At 46.3% G+C, this 27,446-nt stretch overlaps 1 long non-coding RNA gene across 1 annotated transcript; it reads right to left on the reverse strand.

Moving 5' to 3' along the window:
- Positions 1-824: 824 nt before the first annotated feature.
- On the reverse strand, positions 825-27,165 carry LOC309661631. The gene is made up of 2 exons (XR_014264119.1): positions 6,260-27,165; positions 825-4,879 (listed from the first exon to the last, which is right to left on the reverse strand). It is a non-coding gene; the product is annotated as an uncharacterized lncRNA (long non-coding RNA).
- Positions 27,166-27,446: the final 281 nt, after the last annotated feature.

A 27,446-nucleotide genomic window follows, 5' to 3' on the forward strand; every position in this document is an offset into this window, starting at 1 on the left:
AAGATATGAGTTCAGATCCCACCTCTGGCACTTACCAGGTTGTTATCATTAGCAAGCAAATTAGCCTTCTTGAGTCTCAGTTTCTTCATCCCCAAAATGGGACTGCCACCTGGGCTTAGGAGCATTAAGTAGCTGATATGTGTGTGTAAAGTGCTCTATCAGAACAGAGGTTCCATGAGAGTTGTGACTCAGTTTTATTCCCCGCTGCTTTCCACAGTTTTCTGAACAGTTCCTGGAAGATCACAGGGTTGTGTATCATTTAGTATTGCCACAAAGTTGTGTCATAACAAAACTTATACAGTGGCAATGGCTTACCACCATCAACATTGGCTCTTCACAGTTCTGCGGGGTCTAGCTGATCTGGGCTGGGCCTGGCTCATCTCCACTGGGCTGGCTTGTGCCTCTGCACTCATCTGGGGCAACTCTGCTCCACGGTTTCTCGTGCACCTCTGGGGACTAAGGACCAGTCCTTCTCATGGTGATGGCAGAAGCACAAGAGGAAGCAAGACAGCACGCTTGCGCCTCGTCTGCCGATGTCCCATTGGTCAATGGAGAAAGATGCAAGGCGTAAGCCCAGGGATGGGAATTTCACTCTGCCCACAGAACAGGAAGGGACTGCAGAGTTACATAGCAAAGGGCATGGATGAAGGGAGGGGTGAAGAATTGGGCCATTAATGTAATCTACCATAGATGCAATGAACTATTTACTGCTGGCATGAATATATATGGTTTTTGAATGAATGAAGACATATGTGAGATAGTTGAGGTTCTTAAAGCAAGCCCTCACCTTGCCCATCAAGGCTTTCCTTCTCCCATGTTCGCAACCCTTTTTTTTTTTTTTAACTTTTTATTCTATATTGGAGTATAGCCGATTAACAATGTTGTAATAGTTTCAGGTGAACAGCAGAGGGACTCAACCATACATATACACGTATCCATTCTCCCCCAAACTTCCCTCCCATCCAGGCTTCCACATAACATTGAGCAGAGTTCCCTGTGCTATACAGTAGGTTCTTGTTGGTTATCCATCTTAAATATAGCCGTGTGTACATGTCAGTTCCAAACTGCCTAAATATCCTTTCCCCCCCACTCTTTCCCCCAGTAACCATAAGTTCATTCTCTAAGTCTGTGAGTCTGTTTCGGTTTTGTAAATAAGTTCATTTGTATCATTTCTTTTTGGATTCTGCATATAAGGGACATCATACAATATTCCTCTTTCTCTGTCTGACTTACTTTACTCATTATGACAATCTCTAGGTCCATCCATGTTGCTACAAATGGCATTATTTCATTCTTTTTTTATAGCTGAGTAATATTCTATTGTATATATGTACCATATCTTCTTTATCCATTCCTCTGTCAGTGGACATTTAGGTTGTTTCCGTATCTTGGCTATCATAACCCTTTAACTAATGGCGGGAAAAACAGCTACATGACCCGACAAAGCCATGCAGAAAAAGAAATTCACTACAACTCTTTCCTCTTGGAATTCCCTCCTTCCTCTCTAGCCTTTCCTGTTCACCCCTCCCAGCACCTAGCCTAAGTGTTTCCAGCCCACCCTTAACTGTTGCTAAGACTGCAATTCACTTTGAGGTGTTACTGAGAGACGTTGAGCCAATGTAAGAGGTAGAGGGACAACCAAGGTGGAGAGGTACATTTCTGTCTCTTTCCACCACAGGCAGTCGTTAGGTAGCTTCTTGAGTTGAAACAAAGAAGATATATCATTTAAAATCATAATAATTATTTTAAAAAACCAAAAAACTGAAGCCATTCATGGTGGTTCCCTGGAGGAGTTAGATAAGGGGTAAGGTAGATGAAGAAGATAATCCCTTTGTATTTTATACCTTCCTGAGCTGTTGGGGGGGAAAAAATGTTTAACCATATGCGTGTCATTTTTATAATATATTTTTTGAAAGGTTTAAAGAAGCAGCTTGTGAAACTCCCTTCTTGTTTTTGTGCTTTCAAGCCCCAGAGGGATGAAGCAGGGGCTGTAGGAAGCAAATACTGCCCTTGGGTGCAGGCTTGTCTCCCCTCGTTACAAGCATTCCACTTTAAAAAAAGAAAAAGAGAGCCATTCACCCTACCCTGTAATCATACATGGAAGAGAGCGTGAACAAAATTAACATTCTCATCTGCTCACCTAGAATGAAATGTCACCAAGTGAGTGGGAAAGTGATGATTTCCAAGGCTGAATGAGCAAACTAGTTAGGCAGATGGGGAAGCCTTGTTGTACTACTGATTTGGGGGCTATTTCCCTTGTCTTTCCACTTCTTCCTTCAGGCTTCCTGTGGGCCTGGGTTTGCATAAAGAGTGTGTTTGGGAGAACATATCCTGGGAAGGCACCGGCCTCTTTTTAGAATTTGCAGTTTGGTTTTTCAATGTTGCAGTACAGCAGAAAGGCACAGTAGGAAAAGGCATAGGCGATAAGATAGATTTTTTTTTGGAAAATGCTGTTCACGGCTCTCATCTGGGTAAGGCTTGGATGGCTCTGTTCTCGAGGTTTATTTCTGCTGCAGAGTTTGAGACAGTGGGCAACAACCTGCTCAGAGTTTTATATACTTTGCATAATGGCTGGATAGGGTCCTTTATCTACTGAGTTCAGCTCTCACATCACAGCTGATCTGAAAGCTGCTGGCTTTCTCCTGTGGGGAGACCAGGCCCAGCCTCCTCTGAAATGATGAGAGGGGACCAGACTCTGGGAGTCTGAGTTCCTTACAAAAAGCTCTTGTGCTTGTGCGCATACTTTTGAGTGTGTGCTGGGGTAGAGGCACTTGGGAGGAGAAAGTCCTAGAGCAAAATGACTTTTCCAAAGTAGAACATCATCTGCCTTGTGCTCCCGTCGTTCAGGCCAGAGAGAACAGAGCAAACCATAAAAAGGAAAGTTCCAGCCCCCTGATAAACTAAGACAAACGACCACAGACACAGACCACAGACAAATGACCCCAAACAAAATGGGCCTGGAGTGCCAGGTGACCATGACACTCACAGCTTGGCCCAAATCTTCTGGAACAAGGAGCCACAAGCCATCCAGGGCTGGGGATGGTTGCCAGCTGGCCAGGACTTGCTGTCCCAGGCTCAGGGACTGGGAAGGAGAAAAGGGGTTGCTTTGGTCCAGGTCGCAGTTCCTGGGTCCTCCCCACCCTCCTCCCTCGGTTCCCTTTGCAGAGATTTTCAGTCTATTGCAGCATCTCCCCATTAAAGTAAATAGTGCTTTCCCGAGAGCACACCTTCGATATTTCTGCAATTGTGCCATAGCTAGCTAATGTGTAATGCTGTAGTTTAATAGTCTATTAAAACTCAGCACTGTGCATTAAAATCTCTACTGTATCACTGCGGACCTACTGAACAAAGGTGAGGTCCCCAGAAAGCACTATTCACTTGCTGAGAGTTGCTGCAACAGAACCGAGGAAGTCTCTTGGGGCAGAAAAATTTAAAGGGGAAATGGGGTGGAGAAGGGATCAATAAACACCTCCCCTCCGCCCCTGCCCCCCGCAGAACTGCCCCTTTGCCTGCCTGGAAGGAACAAAATCTGCCGGTACTCTGGATTGCGTCTGGAAATTCTTGGAGTTTACTACCAAATCCCTTCAGATCAAATCTCATTACTCAGATCTTTATTTGGAAGCACTTCAGTTTCCTTTCTCTCCTTCTCAGAGAGAAACAGGGTTCAGGAAAGCCGCCCCCAGTCCGGAAAATGCACCAGTGGCTCCTGCCTCCAGAACAATTGCCAGGGCGGAGGAATTCTTCAAACAGCTGTAAATCCTCCTCCAAACAACTCCCTTCCTCAGAAACCACAACACATCCCCACATCAAAGCCTCCCTTCAGCTGCCAAGAGGAGGAATCAATAGTTTCACAGAAAGGAAGCAACGTGGATGCTGGGTGTGTAGTGTAAACACCTGTATTGCAAATAACCCAAATATCACCTAAGAAACAAGGGAGAATCAAACGCCCGGTGCTGCGGCTTCTGAGGAGGCGTGCCCACAAGTGAGCAGTCAGAAGACCAGCAGCGGCTTTGCTGCAGAGTTGGGAAAGCGAGGGAAGATGGAGAGATGAGAATGTGGATTGAGAGTGGAATGGCCAGAGCCAAAGGCCTGGGGAGAGAAATACAGTGGAGAGATGTGGTGAAACCACACAACTCAGATGGGACTCGAACCCCCCGGCTGGGACTCAAACCTGGCCAAAACCCAGACTGGGACTTGAACCCAGTGTCTTTTAATTGAGATCACACACCTGGTGTCAGGACGTAATGAAGCTCAGGTTCTTGAGGTCTCATGGTAGAAAGAATTCAGTGAGGGACAAAGTGATAGGTAAGAAGTGGATTTATTTAGAGCAGTACACATTCCATAGACAGAATGTGGTCTGTCTCGAAAGGCAAGAATGGCCCTGAGAGAAGCACACTCCACAGGCAGAGTGTGGGCCATCTCAGAAGGCAATAGGCCTCGAAATATGGGGTGGTTAGTTTTTATGGGTTGGGTAATTTCAAAGGCTAACAAGTGGGAGGATTATTCCAACTATTTTGGAGAAGGAGTGGAGATTTCCAGGAGTTGGCCCACTTTTGGGCCTTTTATGGTCGGCCTCAGAACTGTCATGGCACCCATGGGTGTGTCATTTAGCATATGTTAATGTATTATAATAAGCATATAATGAGTCTCAAGGTCTACTGGAAGTCAAATCTTCCGCCATCTTGGACCTAGTTGGTTCTATCCAGTTTATGTCATATCCTCAAGGGCTATGTCATTCTTTCAGAGGTTGTGCCCTGCCCCCTTCCCTCCTGTTTCAGTGGGAGAGACACACATATTGGAATGGGCATCAGGAGCTTTGCCAACCTCCATGCCGCCACCAGCCACTGATGGCTTGAGCCGGTAACCTTGGGATCTTCATCTGTATGAGAAGGAAAGCAGAATATGTCACCCCAAAACATGTCTCTTTGACATAAAAATTATTTTGAGCTGCAGGCAATTCAGAAAAGCAGTAAATGCAGAAAAAGCATCCCCTTTTCTGCTTAAAGGCAGGAAATAAATTCTCCTCTTGGAGACAGACTCTTATCAGTCCAGGGAAGTCACCAGAGGAATCTGCAGACAGACCTTGATAAACTAACCCTTATCTTCCTAGTTAAGTAAGATAAGGACTTCCTAGCCTTAGCTGGACCACCCCCAGCCCAAACCCCTTTGTCTTGTCAATTGTTCACAAACGTACTGTTTCTTGGTCTAAAAGGTATAAAAGCTTCCTGCTCTGGTCACTTTTTCGGGAGTTCATTTTCTTGTGAAGGCTCTCATGTACATGTACAAATTCAATAAAATGTGTATGTTTTTCTCCTGTTAATCTGGTCTGTCAGTTTCATTTTCAGACCTAGCCTTGGACCCTAAGAGTCAAGAAACATTTTCCTCACTATAAAGGATGCTCTCAGAGTTTCCCTCCAGCTCTTTGAGTCCATGGTCTCCAGGTAAGCCTACAGAGTGGACGAGAGAGAGAGAGAGAGAGAGAGAGAGAGAGAGGGAGGGAGAGAGTAGGGGTGTCTGTCTTTGATCATAGTAGTTTTTGAATTCCTATGAAACAACCTGATAATTGTTTGTTTTTTAATTTGTTGGGCTACTATGATGTCTATAGTGGTTCCATGTCAAAAAGTCAGAGCTTGCTTCAATTTGTGGTAAAATTGAAACCATGCAACTCAGATGGGGATTTGGACCCACGGTCTTTTAACTGAGATCACACACCTGGTCTCAGGACTTAATGAAGCTCAGGTTCTTGATGTCTCATGGCAGAAAGAATTCAGTGAGAGACAAAGTGATGGGTAAGAAGTGGATTTATTTAGAGAGAAACACACTTCACAGACAGGGTGTGGGCCATCTCAGAAGGTGAGAGCAGCACCAGGGTATGGGGTTGTCAGTTTTTAGAGGGGTGGGTAATTTCATAGGCTAATGAGTGGGAGGAGTATTCCAGCTATTTTGGGGAAAGGGTGGGGATTTCCAGGAATTGGGCCACCGCCCACTTTCTGACCTTTTGTGGTCAGTCTTGGAACTGTCATGGCACCTGTGGGTGTGTCATTTAGCGTGCTCAAGGTCTAGTGGAAGTCACTTGTCTGCCATCTTGGACCTAGTTGGTTCTAACCAGTTTATGTCGTGTCCTCAGGCTATGTCATTCTTTTAAAGGTTGTGCCCTGCCCCCTTCCCTCCTGTTTCAAAATTGCGTTTTCCAAGCAATTTTGATTTGTTAATTTAAACCAGGAGTATTTACTCCCTGGATGCCAAACACTTGACCCACCTTCGACGGGTGATGATCCAGAAAGCATCCGTGGTTCCACCTCCTCCTGAGTCCATGTGGAGACTTCAGTGGCCCCAGAGTTTTTCTGCCCGTGGAAGAAACATATAAGGATGTTGCCAAGATTGTCATTTTCAGTGGCTTTCTCTTCTAATCCTTTCACCAAAGTGCCAGTTGGGGCAGGGAGTGCATGTTGGTAATTTTTATCAACTGTCCAGTTCTTCTCAGATCTGCTCACATAATTGACACGATTTTGTGTGCTGATTCCACTGCTGGCTTCCTGTTACCCCACCAACAACTCATCTCCCAGTGTCCTCACCTGCTTACCTTTAATTTAATATAAATTTATATCTCACTGTAGTGGTATATTTTGAATTACTTGAAATCCTATTGAGGGTAAGGTGGATTCAAACACATGAATAAATAAATGGAGAATCCCTTGACTTCTTTCTCCCCTGATTGTATGTGCAGGTGTGTATAGGGGTGGGGGGCTTGGGAAGATGGGGAAAGATAGCAAAAGCAGGGTTGCCTTGGTGACTTGGGGTAGAAATGAGGTGAACTTTGTATACCTGAGTTGAAGTGAAATGAGATGGACAACGGTGAAAGAATAAGTGTACCATCTTCCGCGTATATGACAATGTGTTTGTAGGAGGAGAAATAAAGAAGCAGAAGGACAAAGTGATTTCCAAAGGGAAGGGTGAGGTTTTCCTTTGGTTTCCAGTTCAGTACAAAAGCACCAAGGCTCTGCTCAGGAAGACCCTGTGTCAGGGAGGGTCTAAGCTTCACTGAGTCTTTCAGGGGGTCAGTGGCTTCCCATGCATCTCACTGAGTCCTTACAATGACCCTTCCTGGCAGGAATTGTTCCCATGTTATAGATGGAGAAACTGAGGCAGAAACGAATTAAGTAATGGGCCCCAGGATGCACACCAGCAGGGGCAAAAATTAGTATTTCGGTATGGGTCCTCTGATCATCTCTTTACACTACATCATGGGGCCACTTAGCCCATTAAAAACTATAAAATCATGAATAAGCCAGTGTCTTCTCCCTCAAGCCATGTAAAATTTGGGAGGTGAAGGAAGAAAGTCCAGGAAGGCCTATTGCATAAAGAAGGGACAAGAAGGGACAAAACAAAGTGTCTTTGGGAAGATGGCACACCTCTGATGTTTCTAGGGAAGAGGGAGGTTGGGAAGCAGGCCCTATTCACTGTTCCAGGGCCCACTACAGTCTTAAGTGTAGAAATGACCCAGATCCTCAAACAGGGTTTCCCTGTGTCCCAGGTAGACCCCAGATAATTGTAATTGTTCCTGTTTGTCTTTGTGTGAAGAGCTCCCAAACTGAAGTAGTGAGAGCTACACCCACAAAAACAGGGAAAGGGCTTTTGGGGAGGAACTGCCAAAGGCTTATCTCTGTCCCCAGCTGTGAGGCTGATTGATGCTATTAAAATTCCCAGGGAGTCTCGGCTATCAGCACTCCCTGTTGTGTCGGAGTTGGGGATGTGGAGAGAGAGAGAGAGAGGGAAGCAGCCTGGGAAATGCTTATAGATTCCCTTCTCGAACTAGTCCAGGTGGGAGGGGTGATAACCCAGGAATGAAAATGCATGATACAGAGGATTTCATGGCTGGTGCCCGCGATAGTGCGGGGTAGGTGCTGTCCAAAGACCAAGGCCTGAAAAGCTCTTACTTGGTAACGTAGATGCAAGAATTGTGAACCACATCTCTAAATTAGAATAATCGAATTAAATGTAAAAGTCTCATCCCTCCAGCTCCTCTTTAGGTTGCCAAGCCAGAATTGGAGCCAAATTGAGGAATAAAAGATCTGAGCTCAAGTCTATCAGCTGTGTGACCTTGGGAACTCCTCTTAACAACCTCTTTCAACTAGATTGCTCATCATCAACTTCAGTCTTGCTATTAAAACAAGAGATAGCGAGATGAAGGCACTTTGCACTCTGTGGAGCGCACTGTGAATAATGTGCATTTATCACAACCCAGGTTTAGTCTTGAGATGCCCAAGCCACGGGACATTTTCTATAGATACGCTGTGATCTTGCTAGCTGCTGTGGCTCCCTTGGAACTGACTTCATGGGGGTCTGTCCGGCACATGGTCCAGGAGTTCTCAAATGCCCTCGGCAGCTTTCACGGGACTCTGCCGGGGAAAAGCCAATGAACTTACTCCCAAGAGACCAACATACGGCCAACAGAGGGACCCCCAAAACTCTGTCCCCTAAATCAATGCTTTGTCAGCAAGTCCTATGCAGGGATGAGGCCTGGAAGAGAAATTGATGTGTGTGTTGTTTTTCCTCTGTCTGGGCAAATGGAATGGACCAGGGAACATCTTTGAAGGGGACCCTGGTTTCCTCTCTGCCAAGGAGGGGCCTGGTCCTGCCCTTGCCCCAGGAAATAGGGGGGCCCATTTTGACATCTTCCATTCTGCTCATGAAGGATGCACAGTGGTCTATCCTTAGGACTAGCTGGACAGACAGTGCAGCATCAGGTGTCACGTCTAGATCTCCTTGGGCCCTTTTTGGCAGGTAGGTTGGGGTGTAGACCAGCATTTCTCATGACCAATCTCTGTGACTGGTCTTATAGGCACTGTTTTCTGTGAGCAAGCGCCTCTGTGCCTCTCTGGGTACTTCATTCCCCACGACGGAGATTCTGGCCCCCTGGTTCCCTCCTCAGCCTCCCTCACTGCTCTCTGCTCCAGGTTCCTGATGCACAAAATACACAGGCGTAACCAGCCTGACCCCTTCAGTCCTTTGGGTACCGAATGAAACTTGGGTCCTCTTGTCTGCACGCAGTTAAGCCAACCCACTAACACCAGGTTGTGGTGAAGGAAAGTGCAGCATTTATTGCAGGGTGCCCAGCAAGGAGTCCAGGGCAGCAGCTAGTGCTCAAAATGCCGGAACTCCCATATGGATTTCAGGAAAGCATTTTTAAAGGCCAGGTGAAGGAGGGGGCTCACAAGGTCTGTGATCAGCTCGTGTACAATTCTCTGTGGTTGATGATGAGGTGTCAGGGCAGTGTTGCAGGGGTTAACATTCAATCCTTAGGCTCCAGTGGGCCTGGGGCCTACATGGGGGTTTTCGCATCTGTAAAACAACTCAGGAAGTATTATCTGGGTACTTCAGAGAGGAGGTACAGCAGAGAGTATAGGAAAGGGGTCTGTCCCAGGAAAGCCCCATAGGGTCCTGATCGGTTACACTTTCCTTCTGGGAACCCTCAGGATGCCCTTTAGACCTTGGTTATTCCCCCACCCCCACCCCTCTTGGAGATTTTCCTTCCTCTTCTGCTGAAACCTGACCCAGGGAAAGAAAACGTGGTGTACGTTGAACCTATTGTACTAGCAGGCAAACTGTGTTCCTTCTCTGATGTCCTTAGCTGAAGGGGCTACCTCCCCTCCTTCTCTCCCCTCTTCCCTACCTCCCCCCTCCTTCCCCCTTTCTTCTCCTCCTTCTCTCTCTCTCTCTCTGCCCCACCTATTCCACTTTGGAGTTGAAGGAAACACCACTGTACAAGGTGTGGGATTTGGTTTCTGAGACAAGGGTGTGAGTGATATAACCTGGACGTCTGGGGATGGGGTGCAGGGGTGACTCCCTCTGGGGTGGAACTTGACAGATGGGAGGTGAGGGATGGGAGGGAGCCCTGTGGACAAATCCCTCCACTCTCTCCCTCTTATGCACCCTTCTGAGGCCCGAGGTGTGTTTGTCCTTGCAGTCTCTCCAGAGAGGCCCCGGGTCAGGAGGACCCTGTCTGCACCCGGCCAGCCCTGGCCAGAGTGGAAGCACATCCTGGGGACTCTCTTCTCACCTTGACCTACCCCACCTCCCTTTGACCTTCACCAACCCGCTTGCACCTCTCACTTTTTTTTTTTTTTAACATCTTTATTGGAGTATAATTGCTTTACAAGGGTGTGTTAGTTTCTGCTTTATAACAAAGTGACTCATTTATACATATACATATGTTCCCATACCTCTTCCCTCTTGCATCTCCCTCCCTCTGAATGGGAGAAAATATTTGTAAATGAAGCAACTGACAAAGGATTAATCTCCAAAATTTACAAGCAGCTCATGCAGCTCAATATCAAAAAAACAAACAACCCAATCCAAAAATGGGCAGAAGACCTAAATAGACATTTCTCCAAAGAAGATATACAGATTGCCAACAAACACATGAAAGAATGCTCAACATCATTAATCATTAGAGAAATGCAAATTGCACCTCTCACTTTTATACCCCAATCTCTGCTTTTCTAGAGACGCGGACCAAGACACACGTTTTATTTTGCTTGAGCTAAGGCGTTCGTTTACTTCTCCTCAGAGGGATTCGAGACACCTCAAATTGTGGCCTCTGTATTTGTTGTTCATTAAAGAAGGGACGTGAGGAGGATGAGAGCTCTGAGGCGAGGTCCCTCCCTTGCTCCTAAAAGCCCACTGCAGACCCTCTTTTATGCTGAGGGGAAATCGGCTGTTCTCCTGTGTACAAAGTTCCAAGCTTTTTAGAAACCGGCAGGCCTGGAGCACAGAAACCTTGGTGGGGTGGGAATCAGGGAGAACAGTGTGGCTTTTCCAGGCTGGGAGGAGCTTAGAAAAGGCTCTTTTCTGTTCACTGACGAAAAACTTGCTCAGAAAGAAGAAGTCAGAGCAGGCACAGTTCAGCCTCTGTGAAGATTTCTGTTCTCTCTCTTTCCCTCTTCCCTCTCTCACTCTCTTAAGACAATATAATCAAAGAAAAGATTTAGAAAGAAATGAACTGCAGAGTGCATAAGGAGTCTGGACATGGGTTTTTTATCTGCATTTCTCCTCTCAGGGAAGTTTACTTTTATTTCCTTTTGAAAGATGGGTTGAGGGGCAGAGCTCACAGAGGTAGACTGAGGAGGCAGGTGGTCCTTCCCGCGTCCTGCTCCCAGCTCTCTGGAATTCCCCAGGAAGCAGCTGAGGGGCAGCGCTCAGCTCTGGGGCTAGTATCTGGTAAAGATGAACATCTCGAAGTACAAATTGCAGAAACTGGCTTCTCCCTCTGCTCTTCTGCCAGGAGATGAAAACCACGCAGAGGAAGAACACTGAATGTATGACGGATGCTGTTTCTGTTTCACTGTCTCTAGGTGTTGTGTTTTGTGGATGCAGGTGGGACCAGACTGAACGGGCTGGGCGTTTGACTTGGTTCAGCCACATGGGCCAGGGAAGGCAATTTCAGCCACTAAAAGGCAAAAATGTCACATGGCCTCTATGCACCTCCACGCTGTTGCAGACCTAAACCTCAGCGTCCCCCAAACTGAGCCCATCACCTTCCCTTTCCTGGTGGTCCTTCTCTCAGCCCACGGCGCTGTCACCCACCCCATCTCAACTGAGCGCCAGGAGCTTGGGTCCTCCCTGACTCCCCTCTGCTTTACCCCCATGTCTCATCACCAAATCACATCAATTTTATTTTATAAGGTTTTAAAATCTCTGGAATTATCCACCCTCACATCCTCACTTTTCCATCCTAGTCCAGCCCCCGTCTCCCCTCACCTGGATGATCACAATGGCATCCTTCTCGCTATATTCATACCCATTCCTGACCCTGCAGCAAAATTAACAAAATATAAATCATATTATTATCAAAATAAATATAAATACAAATCATATTATTATCCGTCCTGCTGTAAAGCCCTCAAATGTCTCCCCATTGCCCTTTAAGTTCCCTTTAAGCACCTGTAAGTTCATGTTCCAGCCTCAAGGTCCTTAACCAAAGTTTCCCGGGCCTTCCTTTCTCAGTCTGTTCCTTGCCCCCTACTAACCCGCCCATCCCTCCCACCACTCCCGTGCCCTTTCAGCTTTTCACATGCTCCACACTTGCCTTGGAGCCTTTGAATATGTTGTTCCCTCACCCCAGAAGCCCTTCCTCACACTATTCCCTTTCATAGCTCTCCTCAAGCTTAGTGTTATTTACTTTTCTAATTTTGTACTCAGCTCCATGGGAGAAGGCACTATATCTGTTTTACTTCCCACTGTCCTTAGCACCCAACACAGTGCCTGACACCTAGTAGATGCTCAAAAACTTTTATATATATATTATATGTATTTATTATATATATATATACACATATATATAATATTATATATATGCATAAAATTGAGGAGATTTTAGTAAAACTGCCTTAGAACTGTAAAGTCTGTATAAGACTGGTGATTTTTATTTCTGCTTTCTAGCTCAGAACAAGCAGGATAGAATATTCTATTATCATTTGGTCTTGAGTGGAACTTATTTATATCTCTGTGTTAAGGCTTCCAGGCATTTGCATCTTAAGCTTTTTATTTCTACCTGCAGAATGAAGGGATTTGTGCTTCTTTAAAGAAATTTCTGGCAATAGCCAGCAGGTGGGTTCATTAAGGAAGAAACAGAACATTCTCATGCTATTTTTATTTCTTTTTTATAGTTTGGAAACTGAAAAAGAAAGAGACAAGCAGCTGAGGCCGAAGAAAGAAAGTGGGGTGGAGGGCTCCGCTCAGGCTTTAGAATTCTCTTCCCACCCGCTTTACCAGGATGAACCCCAGGCCTGGGCTGCGGGAAGGCAGCCCAGGGAGTAGGCAGCGCCAGGGCTACCCTGACACCCTGACTTCAAAGCCTCTTTGAACAGCCACTTAGTTGGTACCTCAGTGTCTTCATTTGTAAATCAGAGATCAAATCCCTGATCTCAGGATTACTGTGAGGATTAAAGGAGATAATGTTTCAGAAAACACATTGTTAAGTTGCAAATGTAAATTACAGAGCATATGATGATACCGCTAAACCAAATATCTCAAATACAAAAGTAAGGTCTGACGTTTCTTTACCGTGAGCTGTCCCCACCTATGTAGCCCCATGTACATGATCACGAGTGTCAGCAGCTTCAAGAACAGCGATGAGTATTTGCATCTCTCCCTCTTCCAATGGTCGGTGAACTCAGACATGGGCCCCAGTCATCTTACGCCCCTAGTAACCAGCAATGCCAGACACCCACTACATGCTGAATGAATGAATATATAGCGGGGAGCAAGGAGGAGGAAGGTCTGAAGGAAAAGGTGAGTGAGGAAGGCGTGGGCTGGATCCCTGGAGAGGTTTATATTTTCTTAGAAGTCAAGGAGAGCAACTAAAGGCACTGAATTAACTGGGGGGTGCCCTCCTAATTCCCTTGGCTCATACCCCAGCTCCTAGCTCTCCTGGCCTGGGGCCAGCTTCAGGGAGGGGATGGGGCGGGAACTCTTTGTCTAGGCTTAATTCAGCCGCGGTGGCCTCTCCCTGGGGGGCCCTGCTGAGCTGCCAGAGCAGTGGTATAAGAAGAATACGCAGATTTCCAGATCTGGGAGCCTTGCAAGAGACGCACACCCTGGTCTCACCCTCAAACAAAGCAGACAGAGCCAAATACAAAGAAACGTTTCTTCCCAGTCCCCAGAAACCAGCTAAACATCCGTCCGTCCATTAAATAGCTGCGAAGCCCCTGCTGTGTGTTGTGCTGGGTGCTGGAATGACATAAAATGAATCGCACCCTGGTCTCAAGCAGGGGGAACATAACTTCTTTTCCACGGGGAAAACCCAGTGTGGAGGGAGCAACGGCCCGGGTCCTGGAGGGGCAGGACCACAGCCCACGCACCCGGCAAGCCTGGCACCACCAGCTCTCTCTCTCCACCGCGCTTGCGTCACCCTTGGCTTCCCTGGAACCCTCCACCTTGCTGGGAAATTTGCAAATCACCAAACAAGATGTTGGCCAAACTTTGGGAATTACTCAAAAGCTTTCTGCACCAAATTGTTTCTGGAGCTGACAAATAAGGAATGATTATTCCTTTAGGATCAAAAATATATTTTTTTCAAGAGAAATGGTTTTCTATTGTGGACAGAAAGTAGGTCTCCCCTCAGAATGGAGCACATTGGTCGATGCTCTTGATGATCAAGGGAGACGGCAGATGCTGGTCTAGATGTCTCCAGGATCAGGGAAGAAGGGTCTGAGAACCCGTCTTCTCCACTGGCTGTGTCTTTTGGGTGGTGTGGTTTGAGGTGGAGAGACAATGGCCATGAACTGGATGGCTGAGTGTCCTTCAGCTGATAGAAGACCACTTCAGGGCAGATGGAGCAGCCCCAGAAGAAGAAAATCGTACTTCCTCGACAGGTCCTGTGCTCCGTGTTGAATCTCTCCTGCTCTTCTTCACACACAAAGCAAGAGGCCCTTTGTCATTTGAAGAGATGGCCCACAGCGCCAGTGTTGACTGAGCCTTCTCTGTCGGAGTCACTTTCTCAACCGGGTTAACAAGCAGGGGCTGCCGAGGGCCCCCGGCCAGCCGCAAGCAGGCCCGGCTGGCACCCGAGTGAGGTGTTGCCATAATTCTGGCCGAGTCCTTCAAGCTCCGCTTGTGGACGTGGTACAGCCAACTAGCTTTCAGCGAGCAGCCCCCTCTACCCCCAAAGCTGGCCGGTCAGGCAGCTTGACCGTGAGACCTTTCTTTCCCAGGCCCTGAGCAAATGGCCAGAGCAAGCTGCCTTGGCTGATGCGTGCCGAGTCTCTGAACAAAGGGGCCTGTGTGAGCTGCCGCCACAGCATCTGTGGGTCCAGAGCCCGGGGAAGTGCTTGGCGTCGGGCTGGAGGGCTCGCAGCGTGGCCAGGGGCGTGAGTTGGAATACAGATTGCCCCCGAGTCTTGGGGACCTTGCCCGTCAAGTGGCGGTGCCTGGCTCCACTGCCCGACATCCGGCTGTCAACAGCTTGCAGGCCTGTTTGCAGCATGGCCAACTTCCTGTTTGGTGATTTGACAAGAGTCCGGAGCTCTCTCAGCACGTCAGAACTCGGGGCTCCGTGCAGCCAGTGTGGCATGGCTGCATCTGTATGGCTGAGACGTTCCCTGCCTCCCTGCCATGAATCAGCAACTGGCCGAGCTTGGGAGATGCAGCCGGAAGGCCCGTGAGAGGCCTCTGCTTCCTGGCCTCCATCCTCAGACCCTCTCTGTACCCGGGACTCCATTACTCACAGAAAGACACAGTGAGCTCTTCCAAGATACTGTCTTGGAAAAGGGCTGAAACACTTCGCCAGACTCTGATTAAGACAAGAAAAATGATAGATTTTAGAAAATAGATTTCTCTATTTTCTCAACAATCACACCCCCCCAATAATAATTAGTGACATTGTTGTGAGACCCACTGTAAAGAGCACTGAGTTAGCTGAGACGCATCTTATATATGTTTCCCCTTTAAGCCAGCGCCAGTGCTTTTGTGTAAGCAATTTGCAAGAGGAACATGGACTCAGTGCAAAGGTCACTGTTCACTTGTATCCCACTCAGTAAAATCATAAACAGGCTAAGTGCATCCCTTCCTTGATTCCATCTGTGTAGACTTCCGGCTCTTTTACGTCCTTATTCTGCTGACGCCTACATCTTCTCCCCATTCATCAGGTTCCTCCTGCCCCCTTTTCCTTCATCCTCCTTCCTGGGCCAGATCCCTCAGCGTCCCTCAGCTCTCACCAAGCAAAATCCTAACCTGGGTGCAAAGAAGCCCTCACAGCCTTTGCCTTTGTTCTAGCTCTGAGACTGAGCACCCCTGGGGAAATGGACATTCCTAGATAGGCTGGGCCACCCCAAGTTCATAGCCCCCAAGCTCCGCTGGGTCCTCAGTGCAGCCCATGTCACCTTTGACAGTGCAGCTGTCCTTGGAGAGCTCCCTCCTCTGTGCCCCAGGGGACCACTCCGAGCTCCTAACTCTCTCACCAAGGCTCCTGCTCAATCTTTAGTCTCTTATACTCAGCAGATAAACTTGATTCCAACTTCAAGGTCATCAGGCTCATTCTCCTTCAATTTCCCACCCCCCTTCTACAAACACCTCCACATGCACACTCATCCTCATCTTCATTCTCAGAGGCGGGGCCCTCTTTCTGTGCCTTTACTCTCTCTCTTGATGACTACTGACAGACTTTGATAGTTACCCCCTCTGTTTCATTTTTATCAAATCTCTTCCATCTCCCTGGAAGCCTCTAAATGCACAGGCAGACAGACCTCATTTTATTGCGCTTCACTTTGCAGATAATTGCGTCTTTACAAACTGAAAGTCTGTGGCAACCCTCCATCCAGCAAGTCTACGGGCGCCATTTTCCCAACAGCATTGGCTCACTTCCTCTCTCTGTGTCACGTGTTGGCAATTCTTGAAATATTTCAAACATGTTCATTCTCAGTACTCGAGTCTCGTGGCCCATGTCTTCCTCTAGTTACTTCTCAGCTTCCCTCTCCCCTTCTCCTCCAAACGACTTGCTGTCTACACATCCATTCATTCCCGGCTCTTTGTACTCTGCTTCTGTCCCCACCCCGCTACCAAAACCGATGTCACCGAGGTGACCAACGACTTCCTCGATAGATAACAAATTGAATGGACTAGTTGCATTCCTTTCCTTACTAGAGTTTTCTGAGGCATTTGAGGATACGGATTATCCTTCTCTGAAGCTTCCTGATCCCTTACATCCATTCTCCACCCTCCCTCTGAAAGGGGCTCCTCTCCCGCTGCCTGTCCCAGGCATGTGGCTGTTCTCCGGGATTCCGCTCTGACTCACCTGTCTTGCTCTCCACACACACTCCCTGGCGAAGTGCATCCTCTCTCGGGGGTTATGCAGATAACTCCCAAGTCCCTCTCTCTAACCCAGATCTTTACCCCTAGCTTCTCCCGTAGGCACCACTAATCCAGCATTTCCAGAACAGCAATCGGGGACATTTTTCCTGTTAAGCCACTTCTTGCCCACCTTGCTGAAGGCACCGTGGCCGCCCTGCAGGGGTAGGGATGCTATTACTCCACTCCTTCCCCCTCTCCACACGCCTGTGCTGCCATCGCCACCAAGTCCTCCCAAGTGTCTCTCAGACTCACCCTTCCCTCCCCTCTATCCCTCCCACCACTTCTCTCCCGACCCAGTACAACAGCTTCTTGGATGTTTGCTAACAGCCCTTACCAGCACCCACCTAGCTGCTGGAGTGAGCCCTTTGAAAGGCAAAATTAGACTTGTCAAGTCCCTGCTTTAAACCTTCACATCGTTTCTCTCGTCTGGACTCTCTGCAGGTTGTACAAGGCCCTCTGTGGCCAGAGCTGCTGACCCTTCCCTGCACCTTGGGCTTTTGCTCTCCTGCGGCTCCAAGTCTCCAGGGCTGTCTCTTGCTTTCCCCTCCTGTCCCATCTTCCTCCTTCACTGCCCACTCATCTCTTCACTTGGCTGACGCTTACTCATCCTTTAAGACCAGATACGTTGCCCTGTCTTCACTCATCCTCCACGACCACCTTGTATGTGTTCCCATGATACCCTGAGCCTGTCCCTAGTGCCATGGGTTGAATTCTGTCCCCCAAATTGACAGTTGAAGTCCTATCCCCCAGTACCTCAGAATGGGATCTTATTTAGATCATTACAGATGTAATTAGTTAAGGTAAAGTCATACTAATCCAACATAACTAATGTCTTATAAAAAGGGGAAATCTGGACACACACACACACACACACACACACACACACACACACACACACAGGGAGGATGCTATATGAACATGAAGGCAGGGACTGCGATGATCCTTCTACAAGCCAAGGAAAGACACAGATGGCCAGCAAACCACCAGAAGCTAAGGGAAAGGCCTAGAGCAGATTCTCTCTCATAGCCTCAGAAGGAATCAACCCTTCCAACCCCTGGATCTCACACCAGAACTAGCCTCCAGAACTTTGAGACTACAAATTTCTGTTGTCTAAGGCACCCAGTTTGTGGTACTCTGCTATGCAGCCCTAGGAAACTAATACACCCACCATTGCGCTATTGTACCGTACTGTTATTCCCTGCCTGTGTCCCCCACTCCCCACTGTATCCTTGTATCCCCAGAGCCAAAACCAGTGTCTTACAACATAAAAAGGTTCAAGTATTTGATGAATGAACTAATGAAAGCTCAACCTTCTAAAAAAGTCAGACAAGCTACAGACTAAGAAGTTTCACTGATTTGCTGCATCATAGCTCCCTAAGGTTCTTTTTCTCCATGGCTTGCTGTGGAATCTGTCCATGTCTTCCTGTTCCTTTGGGTGGGTGTGCTGCTGGTTCTAGTTGGCCTTTGGAGGAACGTTCTGCCCTTTTCTGCCCATTGCATCCTGTGGCTACAGGCCCTGCTGTGCAGGCCCCTCTAGGCTGTAGCTCTTGCTAGGTTCTGGCCACCCTGCTCTGTCCTCTGGTCCCTTTGGGCACAGGGATGGCTAGGACATCCCACTGCTGCTAATCCCAGGACTTCATTCCTTGGTGTCCTCTTCATTCTGCCCACTCCTCTGGAAATAGTTTCTCCATTCGACTCTGGCGAGCCATCTGTTTCCTGCTGGGACCCTGAGGAATACAGTCAGTAGGCAGGTGGATAGGGACTGAGATGATAAACATGGTACAAAAATAATTGCATGTTTTTTAAAAAAAATAATCTTTTAAATCCCACTGCTTAATTCCCTCCTAGTTCTGTTTTCAAAGCAACACATACCCAGCATTTTTAGGTAAAGCCTGCTATTTGACCTTATCTATGCATTTGACTAAATATAGAAAGTGTTTAGTTTAATTTGACATTTTATTGAATACCTGCAATTTGCAGGCACAGTGATGGGCATTGGGGATCCAAAGAGGAATAGATCCTGTTTCTGCTTGAGAAGACCCAGAGTTTAGTGGGAGAGACAGACACCAAGGAGGGCACAGTGCCTGGCCTTGGGCTCAGTCCCACATCTTCACTAACACTGAAATGTGGATTATCCCCTCCCAGTTTAGACATCCTAGAGCAACACTGGTCCCTCAACTTTAGTTGTTTTCCATAGAATCAGCTTCAGATTTTTTTTCATCAGTTAAATGCCTTCTGACAGCCAAATACACATAAGATCATTATTTAACATGTTTTAGGGTCAAACTTCCATCTCATATCTTCTCTTTTCCTAACATTTTAGGTCCCTTGTGTCCCTTAATCCATCTGCTGGATTAAAACCTTTGGAGAGGCCAAGGGGACGGGGGAAAGGGAGACCTAGAGATCAGGATTTTTTCTTTTTGAAACGCTTGTAAGGATTCTCATGTTCAGTCTGTTTGGGAACCATTGTTCTGGATTAACTCTTATTTATAGCAACTGAAATTTGGACCAAATTTTTTCCAAATGTAGCTCTTCGCCCATCTGAGTGTGTTGCATTGGCATTAGGATAGACATGTAGATCAATGGGATATAATTGAGAGTTCAGAAATAAACCTTTATATTTATGGGCAATTGATTTTCTTCAAGGGCATCAAGACCATTTGATGCAGGGAAAAAATAGACCTTTCAGCAAATGGTTCTGGGAAAACTGGATATCCACATGCATAAGAATTAGGTTGGACCCTTACCTCATGTCATACACAAAACTTAATTCAAAATGGATCAGTGACCTAAATGTAAGAGCTAAAACTATAAAACTCATAGAAGAAAAGAGGCATAAATTTTCATGACCTTAGATTAGGCAGTAGTTTCTTCGATATGACACAAATGATCAAGAAGTTTTTAAAAACAGATACATTCAATTTCATCAAAATTAAAAATTCTTGTGCATCAAAAGACTATCAAGAGAATGAACAGATAACTCACAGAATGGAAGAAGATATTTGCAAATCATATATCAGATAAGGAATTTATATCCAGACTATATCAAGAACTACTACAACTCAACAACAACAACAAATATATCCAAACAGTACCTAGTCAGAACTAGTGACATAATCTGCCTGATAGACCCCTGCCATCCCCCAAGGGAAGGTGACCTTGCCTGAAACAATTCATTCTTTGCTGGAATAATTTCCTTGCCCCACCTCCTTCTGCCTACAAAATCTTCCATTTGTACAGCTCTTAGGCACTTCTGTCTGCTAAGATGGAATACTGCCCAATTCATGAACCATTAAGTAAAGCCAATTAGATCTTTAAATTAAAAAAAAAAAAAACCCAAATAGCCCAATTAAAAAAATAGGCAAAACACTGGAATAGACTTTTCTCCAAAGAAGATCTACAAATGGTCAATAAACACATGAAAAGATGTTTGACATCCCTAATCATTAGGGAAATGGAAATCAAAACCGCAAAAAGCTATCACTTCACACCCACTAGGATAGCTATCATAAAAAAAGAAGGACAATAACAAGTGTTGTTGAGGATATGGAGAAATTGGAACCCTCAAACGTTGCTGGTGGAAATGTAAAGTGATTCACCCACTGAGGAAAACAAATCTGGCAGTTCCTCATGATCTAGAAATTCCACTTTCTTAGGTATATACCTATAAGAATTGGAGACATACTTCCATACAAAAACCTGTACACAAATGTTCATATCAGCATTATTCATAATAGCCAAAAAGTAGAAACAATCCAAATGACCATCAACAGACGAGTGGATAAATGAAATGTGGCATAAGTTCACACAATGAAATATTATTCAGCCATAAAAAGGAACGAAGTACTGACACATGCTTTAATATGGATGAACCTTGAAAACATTATGCTAAGTGAAAGAAGCCAGTCACAAAAGACTACATATTGTACGATTCTATTAATAGGAAATATTCGGAATAGGCAAAGTCATAGAGACCAGAAAGTAGTTTAGTGATTGACAAGGGCTGGGCACATGGAGAGTGACTGCTAATGAATATAGATTTCTTTTGGGGGAGATAAAAATATCCTGGAATTAGATAGTGGTGATGATTGTACAATTTTGTGAAAGTACTAAAAAAAAATTAAACAAAACAAAGCAAACAAAAAAACCCACACTGAATTTTACAGCTTAAAAGGGTGAATTTTACAATATGTGAATTATTTCTGTTTTTAAAAATTAATTTCTAAAAACTACCTGGGTATTTGGGGCCTGGGAACCTGCATTTGAAACAAGTCCTCAAAATGATTCTTAAGTCCACTGAGATTTGAAAACCACAGCATCTCATTTGTAATCACTTTATCCCCTGAAAATTTGAAGAATTTAAAATCAGCTATAAAAAAAAAAAAAAAGACAACCAAGGCATCGAAGGTGATTGTTCACTGAACAAATATTTAGCTGCAGCCTGCTACGTAGCATGTAGCATGCCGGGCCCAATGAGCTAGTCACAAACCCTGCCTTATAGGAGTTTAGAGTTTGGGCATGGAAACAAATAGTTACGGTACAAAGACAATCGTGACATCTGCTTTAACGGAGGTTTTACAGAGTACAGCAAGGTCAATAGGAGACCCAGGGTTGGCCTGGAGGAGCCAAACCATGAGGTAGTATTTGAGTTGGGGCTCAAGATCTGTGCACCTAGAAAGGTGGAAGAGAGTATGAAAGAGGGATGGGGGGGCCTTCCAGGTGGAGGAACAGCATGTGCAAAGGCACAGAGGTTTGGGAGAGCTTGGCATATTAAAGCATCCGTAACAGGTTGGAACCAAATGGCCAAGGGAGAGGAGACAGGGGAGGAAGCAGAGAGTTAGCTTATTATGCAGTGAGGGCCACTGGGGAATTTGGAAAACTAGGATACCAGCCTTGGGTTGGGAAGATCCGTTCCGACGGCAGGATGGGAGACTGGGGCAGAGGGAACAGAGGAGCTGAGAGGCTGGTAGGAAGAAGGCTTTGAAATGCTGAAGGTCCAAACTAGGGCAGTAGAAGGGCGAGGAGGAGAGAGGTTGTGTCTATACTTATTCAGGAAGAGGTACATATAGTCCCCGGGATTGACGGAATCCACTGGAGGACTTTTAGCAGCCTCCCTGGCCTCTACCCACTAGATGTTAATAGCACCTCCCCAGTTGTGAAAAACACAAATATCTCCAGAAATTGCCTGGGACCTTTCAGGTAAGGTGCTTCTGAGTGCCTCGATGAGAGGCAGCTGGGACTCCATCGAGCTCAGTGATCTGGTCATAGGATCATTTCTGTGCTTGTTTGCTAATCAACACCTGTGGGGAGACAGAACCTGGTCTGAGGTGTGCTGTGATTGTGAGGTTGTTGCAGAGCAGACCTGTAGCCCCACCTCCTTCTAACAACTGGGAGGTCCTGTCAGCTACCAAACAGATGGTGATTGTGAACAGCCAGCCTGACCTAGGTCGGTTGGCACCAGAGCTGTTTTGTTGGTTTTTGGCTGGACAAAGGCTGCATTCCCTGCTGTAAATTAATTAAACAAGGAGGCCATTAGATTGAGGTAGCTTTCATGCCTTGGTGGCAAACTGGCACCTAAGCCTGAAGTGCCTCAAGGTTGAGAAATCAAAACTTAAGGACAACCCATCACAAACAGCCAACCAGGCTCTCCCAAATAAGGCAACTACTTATGCTACAGCCAGTTAAGTCACTTCCTTGCTTTGCTTCCTCCTCTTCTTTATAAAAGTCTTCCCCAACCCACCCAGCTTCTGTCAATGGAGGTTTGGTGCTACCTGAATGGAATCAATTTTTGCTCCAATAAACTCTTGAAAATTTTAATGTTCCTCAGTTTATCTTTTAACACTTGAAATAGAGAATCTCTGAGAAAGTGCTCATGCCAAGAACAAGAGGGAAGACACAGCAGAGACAGCTGCAAGATCAGGAATTTTAGAATGCCCAGAATGGATTTCTTCTGGAAATCTCACCCCAGACTCATGGGTGTGTGATGACGATCACAGCAGGGCCCAAGTGTAGCTCTGCCCAGCTTTGAGGCCAAGCAGACCTCCTCAACAGAGAGCTCACCTTGACAGCCATGGCACCAGGTAACAGTCATAGGATGTCTGAGTGGGAGAGGAGCCCTGAATCTCACCTGTTATCATTCATAACAGTCCTGTGCCCATATCAGTTCTAGGTCTGGAACCCATCCACACCTCTCTGCTCTGCCAGTACCACCCTGGTCCAAGCCACTATCATCTCCCACCTGGAGGGTGCCGTGGCTTCCTAACGAGAGTTCTAGTTTCTTTCTTTTTCCTCTAGACCCTATTCTCTACAGTCTCCAGAATGATGATTTTTTAATAAGTGAATCTATCTTGTCATCTCCTGATGAAATCCCTTCAATGGCCTCCCAGTGCATTTAGAATAATCTGAGGGCCTTGGACTCTGATGGTCCCTCCTCCAGCAGTGACTTCCTCCAGGTCTTTCCGTGGCTGCTTCCTTCTCCACGGGGTTCAGCTCAGATGAGACCCTCGCAGAGAGGCCTCCTTTGCCTCGCCTGCCGTCCATCCCCTCCCTGTCAGCACATGATCCCCTTACTGCTGTGCTCCCTGCTCTCACTGTAGGGAATTATCTTGTTTGTTGGTTGGTTGATTCTGTACTCCTCCCTCTAAAATGCAAGATCCATCAGAGCAAGGGATTGCCCAGACCTAGCACATGGTCTGGTGTGTCCCAGGTGCTCAATTGATATTTCATGAAGAGATGAATGACCTTTAGGGGTGGTGCCAAAGTAAATCCATTTAACGTGTTGTGTGCACAATGATGGCCAAGACCAGATCTCTCAACATCTTCGTCTTCACTATAAATTCAGAGCTGTCTTTACCGACTACCATGACGGCCTACTTGCAGGTCTCTAATCATTTTGGATCTGCCCCCCATCGCCCCCTAATATCCCCCGACCCCACCCTGCAAAAGAGTGGAGATGTCCTTGTTGAAATACAGACTGTTGCTCCTGTTCCTGTGGCCCTCCTCTTCTTCCCCTCCCTCCCTCCCTCCCTCCCTCCCTCCCTCTCTCCTGTTCTTTCTCTCTCTGGCTCATTCTTGAAAAATTACCTGTTAATTGAATATCTTAACATCGAATCCTTCTTCCTGTTAACTTACAGAAGCCCCATGATTCAGTTCTAAAGGCTCCCATTGGCTGCACTTTAGCTTTTGGCCTCTTTTGTAAAATGATTAATGATCTGTAAACAAACACTTAACAGAGAATGGTTAAAGTACCCACTATTTAGAGGCCCCCTGTGGTGAATCCTTTTTGTAAATGAAAGAACCGTCTGGTTTATCTTCTGTGGAAATATGGATTTTCCTATTTTGGATGCTGTGTTGGTTACACCTGCATCGTTGATGTGAATCCAACAGTCCTGCTGCCACCTCTGTCTCCTTTCACCTGATCACTCCATCCAGTCACTCAACACACCTTTATTGAGCACCTACTATGTGCCACAGAGATGAACAAGGCAGCTCCTGTCTTCAGTGATGCCCCATCTGGCATGGGAAATGGACAAGAGAAGGATCAAATAGAGTCTGATAGGAGAAGAGCCCCTCACTAAGCCCCAGGTGATCAGGGAGTACTTTCATGATAAGCCTTGTGCTGTTTGGGAGAAGATGAGTGGCAGGTGGCCAAGCAGATGGAAGGCGAGGTGCCCAGAAGGGCAAAGGACCTCAATGTTCAAAGGCAAGGAGGTGTGAGAGCGAATTTTCAGAATGACTACAGCGGAGTGTGGATGTGGAACGCTAAAGGGCTAAAGCTGGAGGAATAAGCAGAACCATGAAACCACACAGGGGACTTGGGATTTTATTCTTAAGGTGATGGGGGACCATTGACAGGCATTACAGGGGACACGTGAGAGGCCATGGGCAAACTGCACTGTTAAAAGATGACTTGAGTAGCTATTGTCAGGAGTGGACCAAAAGAGGCATAGGAGCGGTGTCAGGGAGACCTGTCAAAAGACATTGTCTTAGTCCATTCAGGCCGCTGTAACAGAATGCCATAAACGGGTTGGTTTATAAATAACAAACATTTATTCCTCACAGTTCTAGAAGCTGGGATGTCCAAGGATCAAGGTGCCAGCAGATCTGGTGTCTGATAAGAACCCATTTCCTCACTGATGACCGTAACCTCACATGCAGGAAGGGACAAGCTAGCTTTCCAGAGTCTCTTTTATAAGGGCACTAATCCCATTCATGAGGGTGCCACCCTCATGACCTAGTCACTTCCTAAGGGCCTGCCTCCAAACACCATCACATTGCAGGGTTAGGATTTCAGCATATGCATCTGGGGAGGACACAAACATTCAGATCATAGCAGACATCAAAGTTATGCAAGTGAAAAGTAAGAAGCCTTTGAGACAGAGATTTTTATCCTTGGACATGGTGGTGCCTGGGGAGGGGTGTCCTCACTGGGCTTTGGAGAATCTAGAAACTCTTTTGTGAAAAATATGGTGTTTGTGTGCACATTTTCCTGAGAAGAGGACCCATAGCTTTCATCAAATTTGCAAAAGGATACATGACATTGAACCAAGGCCATGCAGTGAGGATGGAGAAATCAAACTCCATGGAAGAGAGAATTAGATTCACTGGGAGGCATGACAGATGGGATTCTCATCTGAGGCCAAAGGCCAGGCTTCTGGCTTGGGCCATGATTGGGAAACTTGTGTATCTTTTACCTAGAATCCTGGTGAAAGCACAGTTTTGGGACACAGGGTAGGAGAGGGAGAGGAGATATATTACTTATTCATTCATCAATTATTTATTGAGATCTTACTCTGTCTCAAGTACCTTTCTAGGTGCTGAGCATTCAGCTAAATAAAGAAACTTGTATTCTAGTGAGGGTAAACAGACAAACACATTCACATAAGGTGGTGCTAATCGGTGGGATACAGAGTGAAGGGGTTGCTACTTTGGCAGGCTGGTCAGAGATGCCTCCATGAGCAGTTGATATTTCAGCAGAAACCTGAGTGAGGTAATGGAAAGAGGTTTGTGGCTATCGGATCTGGGGCAATAGCATTTCGGGCAGAGGGAATAACCAGGACAAACGCCGTGTGGTAAATACATCCTTGGCGTATTGGAAGAACAGCAAGGAAACCAGCTTGGGTTGAGCAGAGAGAATCATGAGAAAAGACCAGGTGGTAAGATGGAGCAGGGAGCTAGAAGTTGGATCATTTAGACCTCAGCCCTGGAGGACTATAGTAATAATTATGGATTTTTTTTTCTAGGTGAAATGGGAAACCATTGGCAAATGAATGGTAGAGAGAAGGACCCAACTTCAGCTTGGGACATGGTGAGTTCGGAAGGGTGTGTGAGACAACCGGGTGGAGGGGTGCAGCTGGCGTTGGACATGAACCCACAAGGGCTGAGGTTAGGATGTATTTGTGAGAATCACCATCACATAGATGGTAGTGGAGATCATGGGTGTGGATGGGTTTGCCCTGGAAGGTTGCAGTGTGACGAGAAGGGGAGGAACCTGAGGACACCAGCAGTTAAGGAGTTGAGAGAAGGAATTTATAAAGAAGCTTGAAAAGGAGGAACAAGAGAGGAAAGAGGAAAAAGAAGAACTAGGGAAGAGGGAGTCATCAGAGTAACGGGGGAAAGATTTTGAAGGTCAAAAGTCTCAGATGTTGCAGAGAGTAATACAAGGTTCAAAGAGTATGCTTTGCATTTCTCAGACGGTTAAGATAGTGCAGAGGGATTCAAAGTGGAAAGATTACAGTGAGCTAAGGAATAAATGAGCAGTGAAGTAAGTCAGTGTAGGCATTATTCCAAATTTATAAGCCTGGTCCAGATACTTTAATGTCTATGCTTTCTGGGCCATGCCCATTGGCTCACTGGCCAGGCTGCAGGCTTAGTTAAAATCAGGAGGACAGAAGCAAAATATCTCATGACAGGTGGTGGACAGATCAGGTTGTGGTCATGGGCTTTGTGTAGATTGGGAGGAAGCAAAACCGGGAAGATTCTGATAAAGAGGAGCCAATGGAAGAGTAAGGGTCCAAAGTTCCTGATAAGCTTGAAGTGTAGGTAGAGTGGCTATAACAGGATAGCGGGTGGGAAGAGCGAGAGGCTGAGGTCCAAGGAGATATTGGAGTTACAGATGTGAAAGATGAAATAGAGAAAAGCCAAGGGTGTAGTTTTAGGAGAATCTGGGTAAAGTGGAGCAGAGGTGAAGTTCACTGGCTTCAAAAAGAGAAAAAAAATAATTCTATTAATGTAAGCTAGTGACTGCGGAAGCTAGCAGATTACAGTCATGACAAGGTACGGAAGATGGTTTGCCTAAACAATTTAGTGGGCCCCAGGCAGCATGCATGCATGCATGCATGCATGCATTTATTTATTTATTTATTTATTTATTTATTTATTTATTTATTTATTTCAAATGGAATAAAACAGGAATTATCAGAAAGCATCACTCTTTTTTTTTTTTTTTCTTTTTCTGTTTTTGGCTGCACTGCTTGGCTTGTGGGACGTTTATTTCCCTGACCAGGGATCAAAACCAGGCCCTCGGCAGCGAAAGTGCTGAGTCCTAACCACTGGACCACCAGGGAATTCCCGCAAAGCATCATTCTTAATAAGAAAAA

Source organism: Balaenoptera physalus (genome assembly GCF_965194825.1).
Source record: "Balaenoptera physalus genome assembly, chromosome: 5".
In the NCBI taxonomy this organism is placed as follows: domain Eukaryota; kingdom Metazoa; phylum Chordata; class Mammalia; order Artiodactyla; family Balaenopteridae; genus Balaenoptera; species Balaenoptera physalus.